The 19,797-nt window shown below is 43.2% G+C and overlaps 1 long non-coding RNA gene across 3 annotated transcripts in view; it reads right to left on the bottom strand.

Moving 5' to 3' along the window:
* LOC130186906 (uncharacterized) overlaps nucleotides 1–19,797 on the bottom strand; it is a 137,065-nt gene that overhangs the window by 2,036 nt on the left and 115,232 nt on the right. The gene's annotated exons all lie outside the window — the stretch shown is intronic.

Raw genomic sequence — 19,797 nt, 5'->3', positions numbered from 1 at the left:
AGTGCTTGTCCTGTAAAAAGCTGGAGTAGATAGACATTTAGATTTGAGCAATGAATGTTTGATTATGCCCCTGTTTTTTTAGGAAAACATCCAGTTAATTGCATAAGTAATGAGAAGAAACCGAAAACAAGTTTCAGTTTTACAAAAGCCGAACAATGCAGTGTCAGAGGAACTATAATCGTCAGGAGACCTAGAGACCTCCATTATATCCGGCATGGATTTGGACACAGTCTGCTCGCCACCAGTACACAGCAGTGGATAACAAGCAGCAGCAGCAGCAGCAGAGATCCCGTTTAGTTGAAAGACAAGCTCTAAAAAGGCCTCAGAACCACTGTTCCTCTAACAAAAACAACAATTACAAAACCCTGATGGAAAGCGGATTTGATTTGCGAAGGTTTTACAAGGCCAAGTGGAGAAAGAGAGGGTGCGAGCGAGAAAGTGGTCTGTTGTGCATTAACTTTTTTTGGACAGCAAAGAGTTTTTTCCCAGGTGCTGAGGGATTCCAGAAATGCTTATGTGTTACTATGTGCTTGTGTTTGTTTGTTCACACACACACACACACACACACACACACACACACACACACACACACACACACACACACACACAACACACACACACACACACACACACACACACACACACACACACACACACACACACACACACACACACACACACACACACACACACACACACACACACACACCTAAAGAGCAGTATTGAAAGATAGGTCATCTGTGAGTGTGCACACACATAATACATGTGCACAATACAAGTACCAAAGTAAAGTAAACCCCCAACCTCGCCTTTGATACCACTTGTTCCTCTTTTTAGTTTTAAGAGACTAGCCAGCAGCAGGGATTATAAGATCTAATTTCCAGTGAGCACTGGTTACTGAAAATGTCTATATAAGGATGCCCGCAAACTGTGCATGCGTACACAAACACACCAACTGAATCACCAGCACAAAGATACGTGAGGCTGTAAGTTGTTTGTTTATGTTGGTGGATGTAAAACTGTTAAACGTGAGGCCAAGAAGCTGCAGTGCCATGTGAAGTTCCAGTCTCCTCCAGCTGAGAAAAAGCCCTGAGGTAGACAAACCCCTACTGAGGACACTTTCCATGACCTCCTGTAATGAGAGCGGCGAAGTATGTGGCGCAGTTTGGTTGTGGAAGCAGACAATAGGGTCTGCTGGGGATCATAAAATACCTGTACCAGACTGATTAGGAAGAAAGCAAATATTCATTGTTACGCACTCACGGGTGTATCGCTATTAACTGGCTACAATTTACTGGCAATGATATAAAAAGGGGTGTTTGTTTTCCCCGAGTTTCGACATCAGCTGACCTTTTGTCCTCAGATCAGTTTTATGTACTAAAACTTAAGCAATAGATAGATAGATAGATAGATAGATAGATAGATAGATAGATAGATTTTTAATGCAATGACAGTGCAATGAGACAGAATATTCTGAATGTTGAGACAGAGAGACAGAGAAACAGAGAGAGAGAGAGACAGAGAGAGAGAGAGAGAGAGAGGTGGAGGAAAACAGTGTCCCCAGCTGGTTTTGGCTATCTAATAAACATGTAAACACTGCGTTCTCTACCTCATTAGGTGATTGCAGAGGCCGCTTGCTCTCCATAAATCAGGGCCCAGGTTATCAAGGCCTCTGATCTTAACTGTAGTGGGCGCCCAGCTGTCTACAGCCGCACTGACAAGGAACAGCAGGCTTGGAGGAATCCAATTCCCCACCTCTCCCACCTTTCTCATTTTGCAAATAAAAGAGGAGATACGCTCGTAAGTGCATGAGTACACGTTAACTGGACATCGAACTCAAGGTATGTTGTTTGTTGGACTGGGATACTGACATTATATAATGCCTCTTTTACTAATGTCAGGTGAGCTTTATTGCTAGAGCAGTGTCGCTTGCCGTGTTTTTTTCCAGTAGATCCCAGAGGTGTTACTGCATGGCAACGACAAACAATCGCCTTCATCGCTGTTGTGAGAAAAGCGCAATCTCCAGAGAGCAAGCTTGAGTGAAAGACGAAAAAAAAGTTAAAAGAATGAAAAACGGCTGTGTGAGTTTTACTTCAACCGCCTCTCATGCCACCATAAAGGTTACTACATACCAGGTTCAAGCGCAGTATCACTCTCTGATTCGCTAATGTAAAACACACTTGTGTGCTGTGCGCTAGTCAGCCTACTAAACGTTAAAGTACTAACTTTCCATAGGCTCAAGGCATCTTCAAGACCGTCGGCTTCAGTCTCCTCTGTTGTTTCCTTGTCGTTGACGGAATATTTCCTATGCATAGAAAATGTGTTCATTTAAATAAAATATTGACAGTGAAACAATAAAGAATTCAATCACATGTCAAGTACAGAACTTGCACAGGGATCACCAATGAAGCTAAACTAATTCGATTTAAATTATGGTCTGAAAATAATTCCAAGATGGTTTCACAAATTGCCTGTAATTAAGAGCCGTAAAGTTTTTATTGCCACAATGCAAATAAAAGAGTGTCACATTGTCACATTGCCTCGGCTGCAAATCTGACGTCAAAATCTCCACAGCTGATTGAAATATTGAAGCGAACGGAAACAAAAATAATGACGGAAACACAATGTGCGAAAGATAAATGATCTAATAAAACCAGCGATTATGTGCTGATGAAAGGATATGTCGTTAACAGATCCAACGGAAAGGACAGGTGGGATCAACGCTTCTCCTCCTGTTAGTGAGGTTTTGCAATTTCAGTTATCTATCGCCAAATATATTAGTATATATATAGTAGTTGGGTACGTTGGCTGCAGGAGAAGCCAGTAGGAAGTGAAAGTGTTAAGAGTTGTTGAAGATGCAGAGGCCTTCTCAGAGCTGGAAATCTGTCTAAGAGCTGTAGATCCTTTTGGGCCTGCCTTGGGTTGAGAACCCCCCCCCCCTCTGTGGACTTAAAATTCAGGGCTCAGGTTTCTGGGCCTCAGGTTTCTCTAAGTTGAGCCCATGAGACCTTGTCATTAGCTGATTCAGTAACAGGTGGATGGGAATGTTAACTGCCCACAATGATGGAGCCATTCCACTAGATGTTTAGTTCGAGGGTACAAGTAACCTTAGTCTATGAAGCATGCAAGGTTACTGCAGCAGTGAGGGGGACACACTGCTGTTTATCCTCTTTGATACAGATTTGAAATGTGACCCAGAATTCCCAGTCATATTTTGGGCCATAGTGAAACAGCAAAAGGCAACCAAAAGGAATTAACTGTGTCAGCATGATCTAGAAGTGCATTTAGTCCCCAGACCTTAGTCCACCATATTTTATTAAAACCTGGGTGGAGTTTCCATTTGAAATCAGAGCACAGTAACTAAGCCACCATAACGTTCGAGGGATAAAGTCAGCATAAACATGGATAAAAGAAATAAAACCACAAAATAATCAAATATTATAATAAAAAACAGATTTAGGATTGAGTTGTGCCAAACCTCTGCACCAGATGTGATATCATTCAGCAGATATTTTCTTTATACTTGTTGATGTATACCAGTTATTTCAGTAGCAATCCAGGTAAGTCACGACACTATGACTGCCAGAAAGAATATATTACAAAGGTTCTGACCAGTATTGGCAGATATCATATCTTGAGAAATGAGCCCCATTTACATTTACTCATTTGGCAGACGCTTTTATCAAACACGACTTTCAAGTGAGGGATATTACTAAAGCTTCAGTACAGTAGGAAACCTTGGCGTAAATACTCGATCTATTTAATAAGTGCAAGGAAATCAAGTAAAGAGGTGCACCAAAAGTGCATAGTGCAAATGTATAATAAATACACATGCTGTGTGCACCTATTCTGGTCATGCCATTCTTTATATAGTGGAAAGGGCAAGGAAACCCATTTAAAGTGCCGGGGGCATATGAGGCATAAATGTAAAGCTCTATCAGCTGATAATCAAACAGCATTCGGTGGTGGAGCTCCTATCATAAACTTGAATTTCATCTTTTTACAGCTTGTAAGCTTTGGGTAACACACTAAAGCACCTTTTCTATTTGGAGTCTGTTGTGACAAGTCGCACGAAAAATGCTTTTCATTAGTCTGTATTATTTACAGCGTTGCTGGTAGATGTACACAAAGCAGCAGCACTCACCCTTTAAGTGCCCTGGGATTTGTTTAGATAAGGAATAGCATTCACTTCACTTGCCACAACTACATTTTCTGTGCAATAATAATATTACTCTTACCCCTGGCCATGCTGGTCAAAAGTGTGGATCTATTTGCTATTGCAGCCTCCACAATATAAAGCTAAGAGAAAACGCATAAGCTAAGAAAGCAATACAGAACGGAAAATTTGATATGTTTAGAAACATGCAGATAAATATCTGTTCATGAGTGAGTCCAAAGCTGCAGCACAGACATTTGTCAGACAAGATCTATCAAAGTAGATAGCCCTTAGCCCTTGATGAAACCCTTTTATACTGTAACTTACAATCTTTGTTACAAGCTGATTCCTTCAGTACTGTAAAAACAGAACTGTTTAAAATGCACTATGCTTTGCAATGCTATCTCATACTATTCTACATTGCATGTAAAAGAAAATTAATTTTACATTCAAGAAATTTTATTTCTTAAGTTTTTCGTCGATTTGAACAACTGCTATGACAAGAACTACCCTCGTGGTGGCAATGCCGATATTGGCCTGAATCGTTCCACTAACATTGCTTCATTATGCGCTTGATGGCTGAGCACAGATGTTGGCCTGGCAGAAAATGAAGACTATGATTGTAATCTGGTCTTCTCTCATTACTCACTTAACGCTGTAAAAGTGTTGTGGCAGAGAGGTGAAACAAAAGAGAGAAGAGAAGAGAAGAGAAGAGAAGAGAAGAGAAGAGAAGAGAAGAGAAGAGAAGAGAAGAGAAGAGAAGAGAAGAGAAGAGAAAAGAAGAGAAGAGAAGAGAAGAAGAGAGAAGAGAAGAACCACAGTTGAGCAGAGAGCAGGCCAGATGAGCCACTCTCGGTGTGATTAGTCGAGCTGGTGGAGGTGAAGTTAACAGCTATTGACAGGCCAGGCAGGCCGCGGCTACTCTTCACCTCTAATCAGCCTTAGCCTTTAATCAAGTCCGAGGCTGGGACACAATCTCCAAACTACTGATGAACGGCACTATTGGATTACCTCATGACCTGGATATGAGCTAAACTTATGCACAACTAACAAAATGCACAAGTACTCAAAATATATTCACTGAAGCTGAAGCCAGCTACGCATGATTTTAACCATCAACGAAAAAGCATTTACATGCATCCCCCTTCCGCGTTTGTGCCAGCTCCTGATGTTTTTTAGTAACGAATAGAGTCTGCTGCTGCGGCTGGCAACATGTAATGTGTGTAATTTGATGGGAAGCTGCAGAACAAGGAAGCAGGGAATATGCCGGCCACATCTTTAACCTATTGAGGCAGGATGATGTCATGATTAGAAGAGGAAATTGGGATCCCTCCAGAACCTAAACACCCCAAGGCTGTCGGGCCAGCCATCCAGACGGCTGGAGGGAGGGAGACAGAGCCAGGGAGAGGGAGAGAGAGAGAGAGAAGGAGACAGAGGGAAGAAAAAAAAGAGAGAGATGGGGGCTTGGGTTGACCCACAGTGTCAAGATCAAAGCGTAGCACCACTTGGCTGACAAGGAGGGGAACACTCCAGGGATAAGTGTGTGTATATGTGTTTGTGCATGTGGGTAATATGTCTGCCATGGAGCTCATCCAGCGTACCCACCTTTTCACCTAGACCTCATGTCAAATATGCCACACTATTAAATATATCTAGTCTTATCTCTCTTCTCCTTTCCTCTTTGACTGATTCATTGTTTCCCATGTGCGCGCACACACACACACACATACACACACACACACGCCTCACATACGAACTCGCTCCGTTAAGCAAATCAGGCTGCGATGCTCTTCATGGCCTCCCTCCCTCACAGTGGTGAGACACTGAGAGGTGATGAGGTGAAGGAGACAGAGAGCAGAGACGGGAGAGGAAAGAGAGCCAGAGAAAGAGAGCAACAGAGAGAGGAATTGTACTTCTTTGCACACATACTCGCGAAAGATCCTCTCTCTCGCACGGCCCCACAACACTTGCACATATACTGTATAATCACATGTGTGAAATCCCTAAATGATCCGACCAAAGTGCTCTCGGTTGAGATCCTGAGAAGAACAACTGACTGGGCTGTAATGATCAGGGGTGTTTTGACATTTGTTGGTTCTTAGCAACACTAAATCTCTCTCATACCGTGATCACTGGAGCAATTATCTCCTCCTTGTCCGAGAACTCAGCTGAGTTGAACTGGAGCGGGGCCAAGATGGGCACAAGGGATTCTGCCTGAACACACACTATAGTCAAAACACTATAGCCATTTATTCACCCTTTATCAGGTCCCTGGATTTTTGTTGTTTTCACATAGTCCACCCGACCAGAAGCAGTTTTTCTGTTTCTCTGAGTCCAGCAGCAGGAAAGCCCCAGATGTGCTTTCCCAGATGTACTTCTTCATTTTTTTCTTGGTATGGTGATAGCGGTAGTTTATCACTCAAAAGGTCATGTCCAAAAAATGAACTCTGTACCAGCAGAAAAAGAAAGAGAGCTATTCAGAAGCAGGTTGTTCGAGAGGCAACTGACATGTGTAGACGTGACCTACGTACGGTGTTCATATTAGGACATCCTCAGGTCTCAGAGTCAGGTGTCAGACCTCAGATGAAAAAGCACCAGTTCTCAGGAAGGGTCTAGGTGCAGCGCTCATATCCGGACAGTATGATCAGGCCGGGGCAGGTGACTGTGAGATACTGAAAGAGAGATAGTGGTTCCCTCCTTCAGTTTGTGACCGCATGCTTCCCATCACAACCTCTCGTAAATCACTTCCCTGTCGATCTATAGCTTTGGGCCTTTTTCTGTTTTGGGTGTGTTGAAACAAGTCCAGCCTCGCCCCGAGGCCAAGGCAGTGAGGGAATCACTTAAAGAGCTTTAAGGGCTCATATTTCCTCCCTTTGCCACATAGAATTTGACTTGCCTTATGACCTTCAACACTGTGAAATGTGTTCCCGCCTCCAACTAAAACAAACAAAACATAATTCTTCATCATCATCTTCTTCGACAAGCTGAGCAAGGATGATGAGCAAGGGAGAGAGAGAGAGAGAGAGAGACAGCGAAGTGGTTCGCGGGAAGGAATGACCCTTGGTTGCAATTGTGGGTATGTTTTGTGTGTGTGTGTGTGTGTGTGTGTGTGTGTGTGTGTGTGTATGTGTGTGTATGTGTGTGTGTGTGTGTGTGTGTGTGTGTGTGTGTATGTGTGTGTGTGTGTGTGTGTGTGTGTGTGTGTGTGTGTGTGTATGTGTGTGTGTGTGTGTGTGTATGTGTGTGTGTGTGTGTGTGTGTGTGTGTGTATGTGTGTATGTGTGTGTGTGTGTGTGTGTGTGTGGGGGGGGGTATTGCAGGTGTTAAGCTGTGTGTCAGTCACAGAGCTGATTTAGAGGCTCACATACAGCTTAAAAGCAAGTTCATTCACTCTTTCTGTAAACATGCCATTCTTCTCTGACAAGGGAGCAAATCTGCAGGTGATGATTTAGGGAAGAAGATGTAGCTGGGTCAGTTTGGGTGTTGCTTGCAGGCACTCAGTGAGTACTGTGTGTTTTTGGCCAGTGCTGTGAAAAAGACGGGAACCTTGACACTTCAGAGATGGGAAAGCGGAGTCGTAGTAGTCAATCATTATCATGCTGCCAGTGTCTTTCAAAATCACAGCGAGTTCAGTAGCTAACATTTCAAAGGAGAGCCGGCTGTGTGTCTAATGATGAGTTATGGCAATCTCACGGCGTCAGTTCACATGGCATCGTAGCAATGTTGACTTCATCACTGATGGACAGAAAAAATAACCACATTTCGAAGTCAATTTACTTTTCTTTCTCTTTTTTTTTTTATGGATATTAATCACTAAAAAATGATGTAATATTTCCCTCAGAGTCTTGGCTCCCCTGCGTGATTATCCAGGCAATGTGGATGCAGTTGTGGAGGATATCCAAGACTTTAACTAGCTCTCATCAGAAGTCACCTGATCCCCTTGCGGAAGTGCGTTTTAAGACCCACACTCCCTGGCATCCTGAGTTTGTTTAGGCCAGAACCCTCACTTCCTCCTGGTGTGTGTGTGTGTGTAAATTTAAATACATATGATAGCATTAACGTGTATGGCTATGACTGCACTTATGCTGTCAGAATCTCAGTGAATGGTAAGGTGATTGCTCTGATTTCTGTGTGTGTGTGTAAGAGTGTGTTTTTGAATCCGCGGTTGTAAAATGTGTTAGCCCCAGGATGACCCCCGTCTTTTTTTCTATCAGCTAGGCCAATTTCACCTGAGTCTAAGCGGGTTCTGGGTGGGAAATAATAGGCCTGGCACAGCTCTGGAAGCTATTTGCCATCAGCGTGGATTGATTGGAGCCGCAGTCTGGCCCCTGTCAGCCCGGTGTAGGGATAGTGGAGAGAGGTTGCTGGTGAGGTAGAAATTAGTGAGGGGTAGTGTGGGGCATATGGGGCCTCTGGTCTGGTGTCAGGCCTGATTAGGAGGATCCAGGGCCCGTGACACGCTGCAAACAGCGTGCAACCAAAAACTTACACATGTGCGTGAACAGTCATGTGGATACACATATGTACACAGGACATGGTGCCGGGGCCCTCATGGAGAAGCAATCTGTATAGAATAAACTCATCTCAGAGCATTGCTTTGAGGAGAGTATCAGCCATTTTTGCTTGAAAGGATTGGCTCAAAGCTACAGGAGACAGAGGACGATGATGGGAAGGAGGAGAGCCAGTGAAGGAATTCTCATTGATTAACCATAGATTCCCGTTTCAGATCAATGCAGGTTGTGTCTGAGGATTTCCTTGGCTGAGGCCTGTGAATGCTCCCCTCCCTGGCAGAGGAGGGGAAAAGGAAATGGATGTAGATGTCGTCGGGATCACAAGAGTAGCTTTTTGTCAGCAAATCAGAGAAAAGCTTTTACGAAAAACGTGACAAGGCTGCCAAATGTAATATCCCTCCTGACATGTGAGTGGAGAGCACTTCAACAGTTAGCCCATCAAAACCCGCTTGATCTCACACTTGTCGCGATTACATGACACATTAAAGCCATTTCAGCGCCAACACCGCCCGCCCCCCCCCTAACCCTCCTCTTTTTTCCCTCCATCATCACAGACCTTTTTCACCTGTAGGAATGTCTCCTTTTAATAATATACAGCTGCAGTTTGCAGGTTTGGTAAGACCAGGAAAAGGAAAAGCTCCAGTCCGCACAGCTAGGCACAGCGAGAATAAGTCAACAAGAAACACACTAAATATTGGACAGTAAAAATGATTGGAATTAGTCTGGGCTATGGGGAGAAACAGTAAAATAAAGGGAGTGAGTCTATATGTGGCCTGAAGTACTTTGGTAATTTTCAGTCTTAATTCAACCCCATTCATCACAGCCTCCAATACTCATTTCAATTTCGTACAGTGCTTATAGGCATCTGAGGGTGAAGGGTTTATCACATTATTCTCGGTAAATGTAAATAGAGGCTGAGAGGGGATGCAAACAACAACTCGAAAGTCAAATATTAGTTATAACACCTTCATATTACCCAAAAATTACATCTCTAAACAATATTTCACACATTCTTTAGTTCATTTAGTGTATACATCCATGAGAATATAGAAATAATCCTTCTCCTTCATAAAATCTATCCAAATAAATACATTCTAATAAATTCTCTGACGTTCTCAACCCAAGACAACAGATAAAAACAATAAATAAGAAGAATATAACAAACTTCTTTTGAAAAACTGAGCCTTTTTCCTTTGTCTGACAGAAAAGTGGGGAAACAAAGAAAAATTGATCTGAATGTCAGTGGAATCTCAACTGTTTTTTTTTTCTCTGGAAATCAAAGAAAGGCTTTTTCGAAAAATGTGACACAGCTGCCAAGTACAATATCACTCTTGACACACTAGTGGAGTGCGCGTCCAACCGTTAGCCCATCAAAAGCCCGCCTGATTACACTCGTCGCGATTACAGGAGACATTACTGCCATTTCTGCTCAGACGTGAATCAAATATGAATGGGGTTTTCTCTCTGAAGGGCGCCGAGAGGTAACGGATGTCTCTGGAAGGAATTTGGAGGTGAAAAGTTATTTTGAGTTGATTTTAGTGGAGATGGTTTGACTGAAAGATGAGAGTCGATGGAGAGACGGAGATGACCCAGTAAAGGGCAGAGTGGGGGGAAATGAGGGAGAGTGGTGACAAGGTGGAATGGCGGCTGAAATAAGAAGAGAACACATACTTTACTCCTGACTATAGGCCAATCATAAAGTAATATTCAACAGCACATCTTAGACTCTAAATCACAGCTCCGCCTGTTGTCACACTTTCAAGTCCAGTCATCACATTTCAAGAAGAAAACTGCTGTAACTTTGCACTTCATAAAATAAAAGTGAAATTATTCTGCAGCTGTGCACAGGTGAGTGTAGTTATCGAAGGAGAACAGGTAGATCACAGATCATGTTAACAACTGTCAAATAGCAGTGCAATCTCACGCTAACATGTAGCAACGTCACTGTATAAATCTGACATTTTATACTTCACAGGATACTGGCCAATATGGTGGTGATGAGTTTTTGGCATACTGCTGGATTTCTTCAATGACTGTTTTCTCTGAACGAACTGAACATTTTTCATTCATGCAGCATTCTTTGCAGCTTTTGTATTCTCAATATCATTACGTGATTCCCCAAATATCCAGTACTGTGTCCATGACTTTTTTTTCTCATGGACGCAAAGTAAACGTTTCTGGCACAACTTTCACCTACTACTACTAGTACTCCAACGCAACGCATTAAGATGACCCCAATCCGGACGACCCTGATGAAGGCCGTGAGACCGAAACACGACCGATGAAGCGATGAGCTGTCAGTTGATCGGTCCACTACTTTGGTCTGAAATATTTAAACGACTATAAGATGGACTGCCGTGAAGGTTTGTACACACATTTGTGGTCCCCAATGGGTCTATCCTATAATGGCCTTTTCTCCAGGGCTACCACGAGACTCAAATTGTGAAATGTCTCAACAGCTATTGGATGTTTTGCCATGAAATTTGGTACACCCATTCACCTTCCCCTTTGGATGAATTGCAATAATTCTGCTGACCCCTTTTAGCTTTTAATCAAGCCAAACATCATCATGTAAAAAAAAAACATCTGACTCCATATGTGAAAATATACATGATGCTATTTCAGTATTCTTGTCTAACTTTACTCTGTGAATAAAATGGTGAAACCGGACTGGAAAATCCTAGCCTGCTTAAAATTTGATGACCAATTATGTTCGTTCACTAATTCCGTATACTTAGAAGTGCTACGTCTGTGTTCTCTGTTTCACAGTAATCACTATGTCTTTCTGCGCGTACACACGATCTGTGTGTCTGTGCTACTGTTTGGGTTTCCATTGTTATATTCCTCCTTGTGTACAGTGTGTGTGGCTGCTCCAGTGTCTCAGGGTGCTGTAAAGGATGTGGGAGCACCTCAGCACCAGAATGAGACTGTCATTCAGTCAGACAGGCAGGCAGTCAGTCAGTTTCAGTCATGAAATATTCAGCAGTAGGTACGTATCTCCTGGCTTCACCACTGATCAAGGTAGGAGCATTAAACCCGGTCGGTCTATCACTCGATCCTCTCCATTTCTCCTTCTCCACAGTGATAATGTTGTGCTGTCTGTTTGACGGTCTCTTCTCTTTTCCTAATGTCCACGTCTATGTTGCACTAGCAAACTCCCACCACATTTTACTGCTGCAGGGCTTGGCCTCACAGATTTATGTGGTGTGTGCGTGTGTGTGTGGGTGTGCGTGTGTGTGTGTTTAGCAATATCAGTAGCAGCCCATTGTGTTCATGTAGCTAAAACAACAGCCTCAGGTTGGCAGAGAAAACAAAGCCTGCTGTTTGCTACACACATAACCCTGCAGAAATAACCATTCACTCTTCCTTTTGTTTTTGCTTAACCCTTTCTTTCCTTTTTACAGTATTTTCTCCCTAACCGTTTTTCCCTTTTCCTTCCACCTTTTCTCTTTTTCTCCCTCCCTCTCTTCAACAGGTACCTCACCCTTTACAACACCCCACTCTTATCACACCATCCCTTTAACTCCTCTGTCCCGTTCTTCCACCGGCCGTATCTTTGACGGACAGGGATTACATGGAGGTGCTAATGCAGGCTACTCTAGATAAGCTCCATTTGTCAACACGCTGCAATTTACATACCAGACACTGACAAATGTTTGAAAGAGTCATTTGCTTACAGTAAAATCTAATTAAAGTATGGTAATGGTGGTTAAGGGGAGTTTTTGGCTAAAGTGACCTGGTAATTGGACCTGATTTGAGGAGAAAGCTCATATCTTTCAACCACATCTCTCAGTAAACAAACACTAAATAGAGAGATTAATCATACTCAAATTACGGTTCCTTTGGCAGGACTTTTTTTGTGTTTAAACCTCCCCCCTGAGGTCATTTGTTTGTTTAAGGTAAATAATGATTGACTTTCAAAAATTACAATAAATTTGTTGGACTGACCTCCTGATGAGCTGTGGTAATGGGGCCCTTGAGTTGGTATATGGTAAGCACTGAGTCCTCAAATCCAGTAGGGTCTGCGGATGGCGCCACTAGTAGCCAGCCAGTCTCTCCCCCACCTCCGCTCTCCTCCCACCTCCCCAGTGAGGAGCACTCAGAGCCAAGGTCCAGGAATTAGCCCCAGCACCCGGCCAGACAACAGATCAATGGGCCCGGTCCTGTATTGATAGGGCCACTTGGGCTCCAGAAGTGCCTGCTAATCCCTGCAGTTTATCAGCCACACTGGCTGCCTGGATCTGTTGTCTGGTACAGTTCTCGGTCGAGCAGACAGGCTTATGCTTGTGGACACAGACTCTCACTCTCACATGCACACATATACTTTCCTGTACACACACTTCCTTGCAACAAACCGCCACTCACACAGACACATACACGCACACACACACACTTCCCTACCTCTCTCATCATCCACCTCTTTTCCCTCGAACGTGGCGTCAATTGCATTACCTCGGGTGTTAGGGCCGCAGCTATAGAGTTGCCTTGTTTGAGTTAGCCGCGGCTGGGTGGCTGTAACTATATCCAGTGTCCTGCTAAAGGGGCAGGAGGCTGGCTGGCTAGTAGACAGAAAGTCTGACCGGAGTGTGGCCCATTGATTCTAATGGGCTTTTTAGGGGACCTAATGATGGGAATCTGTTCACGCCTCGCTTGTCACGCCTAATTAAGCCAATGCAACAATGAGTCCATTCACACTGGCTCAAGTTACCTCTCTCACCCCTCCCTTTGGAGCCGGTTTTGCTCATTTTAGCCAGGGTGAAGTGACTGGCTCCTGGCTCATGGACAGATTGGAGGCCGGATGTTTTAGATGCATTTTGCCAACTGTTAGGAATCAAAAACTTTCTCTTGTCTTACACAGCCTTTCATGCAGTCTTTTTGCAAATGCGTTGTCTGTTTGCCAGCTGTATGCATTTTCTTTTTGTCCAATAAACTAATCAGTTTTAGAGCAATTATCTACATTGTTCTCAATCATGTCCTTTAACCTATAGTACCTTAGGGTTTCAGTGCAACATTTTTGATGGGCTGGAGCCAAGAACTCCTCCAGCCAACCACATTGTTCCACTACTGATCACTCACATGGGAATTGCAGTGATTGAATTGACTTGGGATTTCGGGGGAGTTATAGTAATGCTGAAAATCTACATGCAGAGAGCGTCAGTGACACCAATTTGTCATCAAGTGCTCAGGGACTCCACACAGCAGTATAAAAGGATGTTGCATGGGTGGGGTGGGTGCTGGGGTTGCCTACACTAGTGTTTAGTAATTAAACTGTGCAGAAACTAACGTTCACATGGTTCCAGCAAATCAACAAATTTTGTCAGTGGTGGCCAAACAAAAAATTGTAACATGCACATCTGCCTTCAGCTCTATTGTTCTGTTATGCATAACTGCTATCGTAACATGTGTTATCCTTGTTTGTTTTTGCATGTACATGTGTAAGTATGATGGCGCATGAAGCGTTACATTTGTGGTTCAAACTCTGCTGTACGGTCAGAGTGAGTGGTTTCCTGTCAGGCCTGGTGATAGCTGTATATCAGGGATGTGATGGAGCCGGCAGATAAACGGCGTGCACCACCTTGCTCTCTGGCCCTGTTTGTGTACACATGCTTTTAGCCAGCCACTTAACTGCCAGGATTAGTTCTGTAAGGAGATAATTGCAGGGCGAATGTAGACAGCAGTTGCCGTGTGTGACACAGAAGATCCATAGACACCTTTTGTCAACCTTTACCTGTGCTTTTGTCTCAGGGCAGAGTGTCTCTGTATGGAGGAGGAGGAAGGGGGGGGTTAAGAGAAACGGTGTATACTTTTGTCATCTGTGAGATTGTGTAGTGCAGTGTTTGGGCTGGACATTACCTTTGCAGTGAGGACTGTTTGTTCGTTCTGACATGAATGCTGATGTCTAAGGCAGGGGAGTGTCTGTAAATATTGATCTCCTGTCTGTTACTGCATGAAGCATTCTGCCGCAGACTAATTCACCCTCAAGCTTTTCTCTGTTCACCTCCCATTCTATTCTTCAGGTTGTTTGACATGGATACAACAGTTCAAATATAACATGATGAGACATACAGTACGTGGAGCCCTTTGTAGATATAAAGGTAATTTCAGTAAGAAGGAACCGTCGCTCCCATACAACCTGTTTATATAGAAATAATATTTAAGGGCATCAGCGGACTGCAAATCTCTAAATCTCTTTTTTTTTTTTTTAAACAACTCTTTCTTTAAAGTGAACACTCACAGCCTGCATGCATATTCTATTCATCAATGAAGTCATTTAGACAGTTTTGTGGATGAACTTGCTTAACTGGTGTTTGTGCTGAGATTTGGACACAAGGAGCTGTCAGTGAGGAGATAAATGTGAAATCTGATATGGCGATGCACATGACAGGATGCTGTAGCACTTACATATAAGTATGTAGAGCACAGTGTTGTGTGTGTGGCTGTGCGGGTGTGCTACATTGCTGGCACCGAACAGTGTCATGCTTCTGCTGTATATCATCTGACCTTGCACCAGCACTTCTCAAAAGCAGGTCTTGTGATTGGTGGAAAGGCAGGAACGACAGCCCCATTTAGGGGTCCTGACCGGTACTTCAACCCTTATCCTTTAGAGACAGGATGAGGAAAAATTGAGAGGAGAGAAATGAATAACTGCAAATAGCCGATACTAATGCATAAGACCCTGCAGCTATCATTAAACTTTTCAGTCAACAGCAGGCTGTGATTTAGCAAGGGATGGGTTTTTAGGTAAACACTAATGCAGGGCATGAAAGGAAAGGGGCTGGGAAAAGGTGGGGTTTTGTCTGTGTGTGAAAATTGCCTGTGGTTGTTCCTTAATCTCAGCATGTATGGTTGTTTGTGCATGCTTCGGCTGCACAGTATTTATCTATTCAACATTAATTGTGTGAGGCTTTTGCCAGTACGTGCTTAAAAGCATCACAAGAACATGTCTGGAATAGGGTGCCCTCACCGCTAAGTTCACGCGGCGCCTTAAACATGGCCCGAAGGTGCTGTGATCAGCTGGGGGCCTTGATGACTTTACTTCTGCTATGTCTGGAGTATGTCCAACAGATGGCCCTGATAACACCGCTTGTCTTTCGGCAAGCATTGGAGGCCTGGTGTAGGTGGATCACGCCTAACATGACTTTTTGACACTGTAAATGGGTAAATTGATCCTCACTGGAGTCATGAATCATGTAGTCCAGCACAGTGAAGACAGAAGCAATGACAAACAATTCATTTTAGGCTGTGAGAATGAACTTAAATTAGAAAAAAAAAATGTTTTCTATTTAACACCAGTTTGGGCTTTAAACTCGCTGATACAGATAGACTAGAACACATATACAATAACTAGTAAGGTAGTGGATGAAGTAGAATACACTGAATCCATCAGCTTATATGCCACATAGAAAGCTTGGAGCCAATAATCAGACCTTAAACTCCAACTGACCTTTATTTTAGATAATTATGTACTGTTGAGACTATGAAATAACAAAACACACAATTTTTCATCCCTAGAAAATGAGTCTGTTGCTATCATGAAATAACTTGTCCTCTCTGACCCTCCATATTTAAGATAATGACGAGATAATAATAACCTAAATTCACGTACAAATACACAACGCTGTAGCTCAAATTCATCACTTGCTTGTCATTCCGACTCCTTCTGGGACCCACCCATCCCGGGTCATAATCTTCACACAATAACAGACGGAGAGCAGCATCAATTTGCTGTCCCCCGCCATTCTCACATAAAATCATTTGTACCATGACAGGGCTTTTGGTAAGCCCCTGGGGATGTCAGAAACAAACTCTCTGAATGCCGCCTTTGAACGGCAACTCACAAAACAAAGGCATCTTTTTCAATTTCTCAACATCATGAGAATCCCTTATAAGAAACACATTGCACAACCCCGCTGAATCTCTGCTGTTTCACAATTGTCGTTTTATTCCCAACAGCTTGGCAACATAATGTGCTAAAAAACCGTGGAGAGGAGTTTACCACCAAATCTATTGAGTAAGGACAGTTGGTACCTCAGGCATCCTCAGGGACAGATGATAGAATAAACTGAGCTCTAAGCTAAACACTCACTTCACCTATGTTATGAATGAACTGATGGCCAGTAATGTGATTTGTCATAACCTAAGGATTTAGTGTCCATCTGGGTAGAACAGCAAAGCCACTGTCTTACAGGAACGTTGCAAAACTCAAAGCTCATAAAATCTGTTTTTCGGTCTGAGAAAATTTCAGATCAGCTGCTTTCCGCTAAAGGATATTAAACACACTGTGTACATGTACACACACATACAGAAACTCCTCATCCTTCAGATGCAATACACACACACACACACACACACACACACACACATCCATCAGCGCCATGCAGAGACCATATTCACAGCTGTCTTAGTGGAACAAAATCAAAGATGGTGGCGCCCGGTTGACATGGTTAACATGACATCTTGTCCGTGCGTTTTCCTCTTGACAGCCCCTGGTTCTTGTCACCCCAACGCCATCCTGCCTGCCTTCATAAACTGTTGGACAGCGCTGCATGTCACAGGCCGGGCCTCTTGGCGTGTCACGGGGCTGATCAACCCTGTGTGGCAGCTACCTGACGCCCTGTCTGGCAGCTCACCTCCATCACTGTCACGCTCTCACATTCCAGTTTCTCGAGGCCCCATCACGAGTATGATTTATAGCTCGGAAAACGGTGAACGCCGGGGCAACGCTTTCAGAACTTTGGCTTCACTTTTTTTTTCTTTCGTTCTCTTCTCAGGCAACTTCATACAGCGCTGATGCGTGCCAGCATTAATGGCTTTCCTGAAATTATCACAATTACCTAAGCGAAGTGTGTGTTTGTAATGTGGTGTAAAACCACTCTCTGTGGCTCTTTGGCTACATTATAATTGTTGAGAATGGTGGTCTGGCCATCTAGCCCGAGGCTTAGAAAGCTTCTAAAAGATCTTTGTATTTTGTTGTGTTTGACAATCAGGGTCATCTTGATGGCTGACCTCTCTGTTGTTCAGGCCATGCTTGAACAGCAAATATGTGTATTGAGGTGCAGTGTTCCAAGCCACCCGCAGACACTGAACAGGCTAGTGGTGACAGATAAGTAGCACGACGAGCCCCGACAGGTCACGGCTTCTAACACGACGTGACACCTAATAAGTGGTGTTTTTCTCCCAGAAAAAAACACACATACACACACACACGCGCACATGCACACGCACACACACGCGCACATGCACACGCACACACACACATGAGTGAAGGGCCTGAAGGCTCTCAAAAAAATAAAAGTGAGGAGAGTTTTTGGTGGCAAGAGATGAAAAGGGAGCGGGAGGGAGGAGTTAGTGAAAGCCCCTCAGAAAGTTTGGTTCCCCCAGACTTCCATATTGTAATGTTTTGAGTAGCATGGAAATTGTTTGGCTTTTCTCATTTTGTTTGCATGATCTTTTAAACAGTCAGCAGCACTGACAGATAATTTCTATTTTGTCTGATCTCACTCTTTGATTTTGTGTTTACATGTCCTCACCAAGTCTCAGAAATGAAAGGAAAGAATTGGAAATATCAACAATTCTGTGAGTATCGTGTTAAAAAGCCCAAGATTATGGTTAGGTTTGTTTATGCTGGGCTTTATTCATTTACATTGTTTTCCCGAGGCACATTGGAGTCTACAGAAATGAGGTTAGCAGCTGGTCACGTCTCTGTAATACTTCACATGATTTAGCCAGTGTGAATGGTACCGTTTGTTGGAAATGGGTAAGGAATAGGCCCTTTGTCAAATCTGGGGGATTTTTGAGGGGGGGGGGGGGGGGCAAACTCACAAACGTTTGGCCATCATTTTTACAATTTTGTGAGGCAGACTTGTGGTAATGCTTGGTGAAGATGTTTTCTTATAAGTGAATAACAAATTGTTTAAGAATTTACTTTGATAATCTTTGCAAGTTTAAGAGCTAGTTTACGATTTAGGGCCCAAAAAGAGTCTTACCAAACGAAATTTCTTTCATGTATTCTGTTGCCGTTTCACACACTTAACTGTATTACAATTATACAATTTACAATACACCTCCATAGTTGGTTGCATGGTCTCTGTGGAGCGTTGGGAATACTGCATAATGATCCTATCTAATGAGAAATAAAAAGTCTATCCTCAGGCTTTTAAAGTTTACATGCCTGTTCAAGTGAGAGTAGATTAGTAGTAGATAAGTATTATCAGGTTTGCTCCTTTATTGTGATAATTCTGCATTTTATTATTCACCACAGACCTTTTTGAAAACCCTTCCACCCTTCCACATTCTTTCACTTCCCCTTGTCAGAAACATTTAAATTCTATGTCTTCAGACAGCACAGTTACAATTCCCCCGCGGCGGCGCTGATCAATGATTTCAGTTTTACTCGGTAACCTAAGACTTGTTTTGCAGTCAGCAACATTACCTGCTTCCTCGCCAGCCCCTTTCAGTCCAGCTGGCACTTAGTCCACCTGACACAAGGGAGATGAATATGAAATGCCTCTTGCTTTGTTTCCCTTCACAGCAATTGTTGCTTCTGTGATTAGATTTTAGATTGAAGTGCCCCGTAAGCCGATCTGTAGGTGGAGTGTAAGGCTGCCACCCTTCAGAAAAGTACCCTGGCATGATGCACAGTTGATTGGTGTTGCAGTAGAGTTTACAGTTTCTGGCGCGTGTTGTCCATGGATCAAGTTGGCATTTATACTGACTGGGCCATTTTAGCAAAAATAGATTTACAGCAGGACTAATGTGGTTGCAATGAGATTATGTATTAAAAATGTTTTTTTATTACTTTTAAAGTTAATAATTAAAACTATGATAATTAATTCTCTAACAAAGTTTCATTTTTAGTTCAGAAATACAGTGATAACATTTCCTAAATGCCAGTATCTTTGCCCACATCCTCCCAGGTCAGTGAACTTACTGATTCCCAGCTTGCAGCATCCCCCTTTGCTGACACTATATTGTCCATGAGGTCACAAGTCATAATATTCATGAGCTCAATCGCAGTGGACAAGGTCTGTCCAGCAGCTAGAGTTAGCAACTAGCTACCCTCAATCAACTCTCGCTAGCCCCTAACCTATGCCACTGCAGCCATACCAACTCTCTTTAGCTTATCTGCCC

Source organism: Seriola aureovittata, chromosome 18, assembly GCF_021018895.1.
Source record: "Seriola aureovittata isolate HTS-2021-v1 ecotype China chromosome 18, ASM2101889v1, whole genome shotgun sequence".
Lineage (NCBI taxonomy): Eukaryota > Metazoa > Chordata > Actinopteri > Carangiformes > Carangidae > Seriola > Seriola aureovittata.
This window is presented reverse-complemented; position numbering and strand designations above follow the sequence as displayed.